The 9,020-nt window shown below is 41.4% G+C and overlaps 1 pseudogene; it reads right to left on the reverse strand.

Moving 5' to 3' along the window:
• Window positions 1-8,055: 8,055 nt before the first annotated feature.
• LOC135051981 (5S ribosomal RNA) lies at window positions 8,056-8,174 on the reverse strand (annotated as a pseudogene).
• Window positions 8,175-9,020: the final 846 nt, after the last annotated feature.

Below are 9,020 nucleotides of genomic sequence, written 5' to 3' on the forward strand. Positions count from 1 at the left end.
ACCCAAGCGGCCTTGAATAGAATGCGCCACAAGTTTTACCTGCTAGGAAATAAAACTGGCAAAATGCTTGCGCGCAAACTCCGCGTTCAGCAAGCCAGAAATAGAATTAAATGTATTTATTCTCCCACCAAACAAAAGATCTTGAACCCAAAAGATATAACGAACCAATTTGCAAGCTATTACGCCAAATTATACAACTTAGCAACTGACCCGTCCACCCCACAACCCTCCCCTCCGTCTATCTCGTCCTTCCTAGATGACCTTTCCCTTCATACTCTTACGCAGGACCAGCTCTCTTCTCTGAATGCCCCTTGGTCGGCGGATGAAATCTCTACAACTATTAGATCCACACCCAGGAATAAAGCCCCCGGCCCAGACGGCTTTGTCTCTGACTTCTATACTACTTTCCATGACGTCCTTTCTCCCCTCCTGACCTCGCTATACAATACATTCTCAGATCGAGGCTCCCTTCCCCCAGAACTCTTAGAAGCGCGTATTGTTACTATTCCTAAGCCCGGCAAAGACCCCGCCCACGTACACAACTACCGACCAATAGCGCTACTAAACTGCGACATCAAACTATACGCCAAAATGATTGCAACACGCATTAACAAATTCCTACCCTCACTGATACACCCGGATCAGACTGGCTTCGTCCCTGGGAGACAAGCGTCTGACAACACACGTCGGGTCTTCAACCTGATAGACTCCCTATCTGAAGACCAGGGCCTTCTCTTGCTTTCGTTAGACGCAGAGAAGGCTTTTGACAGATTAAACTGGACATACATGCGCCAAACCCTCCTTAGATTCGGATTTAGGGATCGTATTCTTTCCTCTATTTTAGCGTTATACAGCTTCCCCACGGCCCGGGTGTTCAATGGAGGCTTCCTATCCGACCCTTTCCCTATTACAAATGGCACCAGGCAAGGCTGTCCCCTATCCCCCCTGATCTTCGTCCTATCAATTGAACCCCTAGCAGCTAAAATAAGAGACAATCCCAACATTCCGGCGATTCAGTTCGGTTCATCCCTCCATAAACTGAGCCTCTTTGCAGACGATGTCCTCCTATTTATCTCCAACCCCACTACAACTCTTCCAGTCTTACACTCTGTCCTAGAAGCCTTCAGCCTCGCTTCTTACTATAAACTAAACACTACTAAAACGGACGCCCTCCCCTTCAATTTATCTCACTCCACCCCAGCACTCCAAACTACCTTTCCATATAACTGGCGAACTCATACAATTAAATACCTGGGTATCAACATCCCTATCTCCACTACAGACGCCTTCTCTGCCAACTTAACCCCCTTGATGAAGTCATTAGAAGCACTTACGAAAGCCTGGTCATCCTATGAGGTCTCTTGGCTGGGACGAATGGCGGCATTTAAAATGTCCCTACTCCCTAAACTAATGTATCTCTTCCGAACTATACCATACCCCTTCCCAAAGAAAGCCATCCAAACTTGTTCCTCTATCATGACTAAGTATATCTGGTCTGCAAAACCACCCTTAATGGCTCTTTCAAGAATGACCTTGCCAAGAGCGTTTGGGGGTCTTAATATACCTAATATTCTTCTATACCAAGAAGCCTCCCTCCTAGCCCCCATTAAATACTATTTCTCAACCCAATTGCACAGTGGTTGGATGGAGCTGGAGCAAATTCGATCAAACCCAATCCCCCTAGCTGTCCTTTTCCGTATCCCAAAATCGCTCCGACCTACGCAACCGTCCCTCCTTCCCTCCACGCAAGCTGCTTTACAAACCTGGGACTCCCTATCGACCTCCCTAACATCGCCCATTTCCCATATTTCCCAGATATCCATCACCACATTAGCATCGATGATTCCACATCTCAACCTATCCAAATGGAGACGCGCAGGAGTATTATCCCTAGGAGACCTCCTCGATGGACTTTCTCTAAAATCTTTTTCTACTCTCCAGTCACATTACTCTCTTCCAGCTACAGAACTCTTCCACTATGTGCAAGTAGCACACTGGTGGAAGACGATTCCTCCTACCTACGCAACGCTCCACACATCCTCACATACTCTCTTTTCTCGTCTCTCCTTACCAGATTCCAAAGGCGACATCACATACTGGTATAAACTTCGGATTACCCCTACCTCTCCTTCCAAGTCAAACGCCCAAAAGAAATGGGAACAGGACCTAGGAAAAACCCTATCTCCAAACGACTGGCGTCAAATCTTTTTAACCTCGCACTCCATGTCCCAGTGCCTAAACCACACTGAAATGCATATTAAACTAGTGAACAGACTATACCAAACCCCGGACCGAATACATAAATTCTGGCCCTCTCACAGTAATAAATGCTGGAGACTATGCAGCTCGGTAGGACATGTCTTCCACATATTCTGGTCGTGCCCAAAGATCACTAAATACTGGTTAGATGTATTTGAGCTAATAAACAAAGTTCTGTCCACCCACCTAGCTCCAGACCCAACTCTAGCATTATTACAAGTCGTCCCCGCTTCAATAACGCCACCTGCCAGATATGTCCTGGGCCACATCCTGATAGCCGCTCGAGCAAACCTAGCCCAAATGTGGAAACAATCCACTCCCCCTACCCTGCTAAGAGTTATACATAAGAAAAACCACCATTTCCATATGGAGACAGATTCAGCTTCCTCCTCCCCCAACTTCTCTTCCCTCAAAACGCGCTGGCTCGCGTGGCAAACCTTTATTTCCTCGATTGAAGGGTCTCAGTATCTTCATAAATCCACCTCACCCCCACTTAGCCCATTCGGGATCTAAAATACAACACCTATCATCACACCCCCCATTACCTAGGCAGTTACACCTTCCCCTCCCTGTTAAGAGTCGACCCCTACTAGGTCTCCCCCCAACACCATCTTCTAAAGCGTACCTATAACTTCTGCTCAACAGGATTAGGCCACTACTACCTTACTGCAATGTATAGTTTTTCTATATGTCACAACTTCTCTGTTCTCTGATGTATTATGTATACAAGGCTCCGATGTAACACTCTCCAATTCTAGTCTGGACCCCTATTCCCCCCCCCCCCTCCCTCTTTCTTCTACATCCCTACCATACCGACCCTTACACTGTGTTGATGTATCACCCCCCCTTTTTTCTTCGTTCTGTACCCCATAAAAATGTTTATCTTTTCAATAAAAACTATTGATTCAAAAAAAAAAAGTTAGTTCTTTCGGATTCGAATTGTGTTTCTCAGTGAAGTGTCTTGAAATGGTATGACTGTCGACTTTATTCTTGATGTTGTGGACGTGTTCTTGTATCCTAAGTTTGAGTTGTCTCTTCGTCTTTCCCACGTACTTTTTTCCACACGTGCATTCCAATAAATAGATCACCGATGAGTTATTGCAATTAATGAAGTCCTTAATTTTGTATTCCTTCTGGTTCCCCATGTCACTGAAACTTCTGCGATTGGGATGAAGGAACTTGCAGACATTGCAACGACCGCACTTGTAAGATCCAACGCATTTGGGCATCATCGTGGTACCCTCTGTTCTGGTTTTCAACATGCTTGGTGCTAGCAGATCCTTCAAGTTCTTTGATTTTTTATATATAATCTCTGGGCATGGCGGGAGTATCTCTCTTAGTACCGGGTCCATTAAAATTATCCCCCAATGTGTTTTAAATGATTTCCTTATCAGGTCCTCGTGACGGTTGTATGTGGTTACAAATGCTGTGGATTCTTTCTTTGTGTCCTTTGCCTTGTAAACAAGTAAATCTTCTCTCTTGAGGCCCTTTGTTCTAGTGAGAGCTTTTTCTAGGATGTCGGATGGATACTCTTTCTGCTTAAATCTTTCCTTATATGTCTCCAACTGTTCTTCACATTCTTTCAAGTCACTGCAGTTTCTTCTTAGTCTGTGAAACTGTGAATATGGAATGTTGCTTTTCCATTTTCTGAGATGATTACTTTTAAAGTGGAGGTAGCTGTTCCGATCTACTTCTTTGATATAGTTCTTGGTTTTGACCGCGCCTTCTGATCCTGTTAGGACTAAGTCCAAGAATTCAATGGATTCTTCATTGGTATTGGAGGTAAAGGAAAGGTTCATGTTGTTATTACTTATATAAGAAAAAAATTGATTAAAAGTATCCAGTGTTCCATCCCATATAATTAAAATGTCGTCGATGTATCTTCTATAAAAAATTATATTCTCTTTAAAACAATGTGGACCATAGATAAAAGAGTTCTCCCACTGTCCCATGAAGAGGTTCACGAAACTTGGAGCGAAGATGGTACCCATAGCTGTCCCACAGCATTGTAGATAAAAGCGATCTAAAAATGTAAAATAATTATGGCTTAAAATAAATTTCATGATGTCGCATATGAAATCTTTGTGTTGGGTCGTTAGAGATGAATCGTTGTTCAGGAAATGTCTGCATGCTGTAATACCTTTCATGTGTTCAATGCATGTGTACAATGATTGCACGTCGATGGTAACCCAAAGGTAACTGTCTGTCCATTTTTGATCCTTCATGAGGTTGAGTACCGTGGTAGTGTCTTTGAGGTAAGATGGTAAGTCCTTCACATACTTATTCAAGAAGATATCTACGTTCTCTGATAAATTGGATGTCAATGAGTCAATACCTGCCACTATTGGGCGTCCTGGTGGATTGGAGATAGACTTATGAATTTTCGGAAGAAAATAAAATATGGGGGTAACGGGGGTCGTTTTTCATTAAATACTGGTATTCGTCTTTGGTGATCAATTCCATACGGAGCCCTTTGATGAGTAATGTTCTTAGCTCCTCTATATATCCGTCCTTCGGATCGTTTGGTAGTAAGGTATACGATTTCTCGTCTCCCAACAGTCTTTCTGCTTCCATAATATACCGATCCCGATCCATGATCACCAGACCCCCCCCCCCCTTTGTCAGACGGTTTTAAAACTATATCTGTATTTTTCTGCATTCTCTTCAAAGCTTCACTTTCTTGATTACTCAGATTCTTTTCTCGCACAGGTTCAATATCACTGTCGCATAGGTCTTTCTTTACTAGTTCAAAGAAGACACTGATGTTACTCCCTTTTGACTCCAACGGGTAGTATTTTGATGTCGGCTTGAGTCCAGACTTCGAGCGACTCTCGTAGTTGGATATAATGGCGTTTTTTTTCCTAGCAAAATGTCTTTTAAGAGTGAGTTTCCTCACAAATTTATTGAGATCGATGAATGTTCCAAATTTATTAAGCCCTTCTGTGGGGGCAAATGACAGACCTTTTCCTAAGAGAGATATTTCTGGTTTCGTAAGGGTGTGTTTTGACAAATTAAAGATTCCTTTTGAGATTGGATCTAGTGTTGTAGTGTTCTTCTTTTCTGTTCTCTGCCTCCCGCCGCCCCGTTTTCCTCTTCTTCGTGGTGCAGCCTTTTGAGTGGTGCTGCATGTCTTATGTCTTCCTTGAGGTGATATTTTGTCAGTTCTTTTGGACGAGCACCTATCCCTGACGATAAAAAATGTTGGTCGGTGTCTGAGCCCAACCTTTGTAATGCCGTGAACCTGTTACTTGATCTTGTTTGTGATTTTGGTGTATAATTCGTGGTCCTTTGCGTTCTTCCTTTGTTGGGTATTTGTGTCCAATGAGGATTCTCATTCCTCCGTGTGTTAGTCATCTGTGTTCTGAATCTGCTCCAGTTCTTTACCTTGCCCTGGTCATAATCCTTCTTGTCAAGTTCAAACTTTCCTTTTTTCCCTTTGATGACCTCGTTTTCTATATGTTCTATTTTCTTATTCAGTACTTTCTCATTAATAGCAAAGTCTTCTTTGTCCTTAAATGGGTCCATATCGGATTCCTTAATTTTAATGTCCTTTTCCAACTCTGCTAAGACTCTCTTTTTCTCCACAATAAGTAGCTTCATCAAATCAATAGAGCATGTATGTAGTATCATGTCCCATTTTGTTATGAATTCTGAATCCATATTCCCTATTGTTGGCTGCTTCAGTAGCCTCAGACCCCTGGGGACTCTATTAACAGAAATGTAGTGTTCTAGTCCTTTAATGTCTCACCAGGTTTTAAGCTCTTTAGTGAGCAGTCTCTCCATCCCCCAGAATAGTTCATCTAGATCACACTTATTGTGTTCAACTGGGGTAGTCTTATTTTTGTTAAACACTTTTTTACATATATAATTTCTTCTAGTGTTGCGATCATTGCTCCTAAGCATATTTGCTACGGAATTGTGTTCCCACCAGGCCGCTATGCAAAGTAAACCAAAAGTCTATGTGATTGCAAGAGAATGCCGCACCACTTGTGGTACCACCAATTCCCAAATAATTAAAAAACACTCCCAGTTATTTGGGCGTCAGCTGCCCCCTAAAAAAACGGCAATGGTAGGTTGCCGCAAAAGAGAATAGGGATACCGGATAGGGGTTCTAAGCGACCTGAGGTGTTTATGTGTGGCCGAGTGTAATAAATATATAAAAGATAAGAATAGTAAGATATAAATTTATTTCACAACACTAAGAGTAGGTTAAAATACAATGCCAAATAGATATTTAAATGAATATAAAAAATTCTTTACATAAAATGCAGTTCTCTAAAAATGACTATTTTAGAAAAAAATGGATACATATAAAATTCTCAATAAAGTGCGGATTGCTTGGCAAACAAGCTACATAAATATAGGAAAAATAGTAATGAGAGTCTTAACTGATATAGCAGGAGGTCTCTGGGTGAAGGCCCAACGCATTTTGTCTCTAAGACTTCTTCATGGGGTAAGTGACAAGGTACTACAGAGCTCCTATATATACCCCCCTAATTGGGAGTTAAGTGATGACGTCATATCCTGTCTATATTCATGCATATTCATTAGAAAGGTCACTCCTTGCTGGAGCACATGTTTAATACTTATTGATGGCCGCCATTACTGTGTACAGCATAAGATAAGCAGTGTAGATTACTTAATAACAAGGTTTGGCATTAAAACAGATGATTCCGGAGACGTGCGGTACTTCCGCCACACTTCCGGCGTTTGAAAAGTTCATGTGCGCATGCGCGCCGTCTTCTCACAGTTCCCCGCTTCCGGTTGTGCGTGCGTGGCGCCTTGGTGACGTCTTTGTTGGTTCTGTCTCTGTGTATTTCCGGCGTTTGAGTAGTTCATGTGCGCATGCGCGCCGTCTTCTCACAGTTCCCCGCTTCCGGTTGTGCGTGTGTGGCGCCTTGGTGACGTCTTTGTTGGTTCTGTCTCTGTGTATTTCCGCCTCCATCTTACTGGTTGCTCGCGTCACATGGTCTCTCAGTCCCGGAACTGACATGTTGTGGAACGCACGGGTGAGCCGCATCACGTGACCCGAAGTCCCAGCTTTGCTTTGTAGTCATGGAAACGTTCTCCCCGATCTCTCATGGTGTTTTTTTATATATATATTGCCCGAACGTGGTCACCAAAAAAAAAATATATATATGTTTAGAAGGTTTTTATGTTACAGCGTTTTACACTTGAGAAACGAGGATCATGTATTTATGGAAAACATATACTTGTGTTTATGATCGATATTACAAACACCTATGCATATTTAATGATGTTATATACCAAAACTTATGATAGAGTATATATCGTTTATAGGGATAGAGAAATGGAGGATAAATATAGAAAATATATATATAAAGATATATACATATATAAAAAAAATCCTTATATATAAAATTTATAAAAAAAAAAAAATATATATATATATATATATATACATACATACATACATACATAAAAGGGGGGGGGTATGGAATATACCCATTTTCCTCATGACTGTGAATAGTGATTTCTATATATATTATTACATGATAGTGGTTGTACCATGCTGTGTCTAACATTTATTCCCTTAGTTAAAGGTGCCCGTGAACTATAAGACAGTGATCTGATTAATAAAGTTTTGTGGCCTTAATTTTAATACAGTGGTCTAATTAGTAAGGTGCTATTACCTAGATACTGCATGCATATATCTATTTACAGTGATCATATATATTATTCATATGCGTTTATACGGCTTATGGCCTACGTTTATGTGATCATGTGATCTATGGATATCTAACATGATTGGACATTAATAAGTTGCCTTTACTTTCAGTACAGTACCCAATATTCCCAATGGGTCGCCCCTTTTGGTACTAGTCAGGCCCAACACTGCTTCGCTTCCAAGTTCGATTGAGATTGGGCTTTTCCAGTGTGGTTTGACTGTATTTATTTTGCGCGCAACAAAAAATGCCAACATGATATATTATATAAATTTTATTATGTAAAAAATTTTTAGTGCAGTGCTACATATACTATTAACATACATGTGAAATGATGGGGAGTGCAGAGGAAAATTCTGGATATTTTCTAATAATTTTTAACGACACATTTACAGAAATGGAGCGATCTCATAATTCTCATTCAGGCCAAGTGGATGCATGGTTTTTAGCTGAAAGATCCAAAACATCTCTCGTTGTGATAGCTTGATTGCCAAGTCCCCTCCTCTCTCTCCAAGTTTGACCAGTTCTATTGCTTTAAAAGTTAGTTCTTTCGGATTCGAATTGTGTTTCTCAGTGAAGTGTCTTGAAATGGTATGACTGTCGACTTTATTCTTGATGTTGTGGACGTGTTCTTGTATCCTAAGTTTGAGTTGTCTCTTCGTCTTTCCCACGTACTTTTTTCCACACGTGCATTCCAATAAATAGATCACCGATGAGTTATTGCAATTAATGAAGTCCTTAATTTTGTATTCCTTCTGGTTCCCCATGTCACTGAAACTTCTGCGATTGGGATGAAGGAACTTGCAGACATTGCAACGACCGCACTTGTAAGATCCAACGCATTTGGGCATCATCGTGGTACCCTCTGTTCTGGTTTTCAACATGCTTGGTGCTAGCAGATCCTTCAAGTTCTTTGATTTTTTATATATAATCTCTGGGCATGGCGGGAGTATCTCTCTTAGTACCGGGTCCATTAAAATTATCCCCCAATGTGTTTTAAATGATTTCCTTAACAGGTCCTCGTGACGGTTGTATGTGGTTACAAATGCTGTGGATTCTTTCTTTGTGTCCTTT

Source organism: Pseudophryne corroboree, chromosome 2 (genome assembly GCF_028390025.1).
Source record: "Pseudophryne corroboree isolate aPseCor3 chromosome 2, aPseCor3.hap2, whole genome shotgun sequence".
Classification (NCBI taxonomy): Eukaryota; Metazoa; Chordata; class Amphibia; order Anura; family Myobatrachidae; genus Pseudophryne; species Pseudophryne corroboree.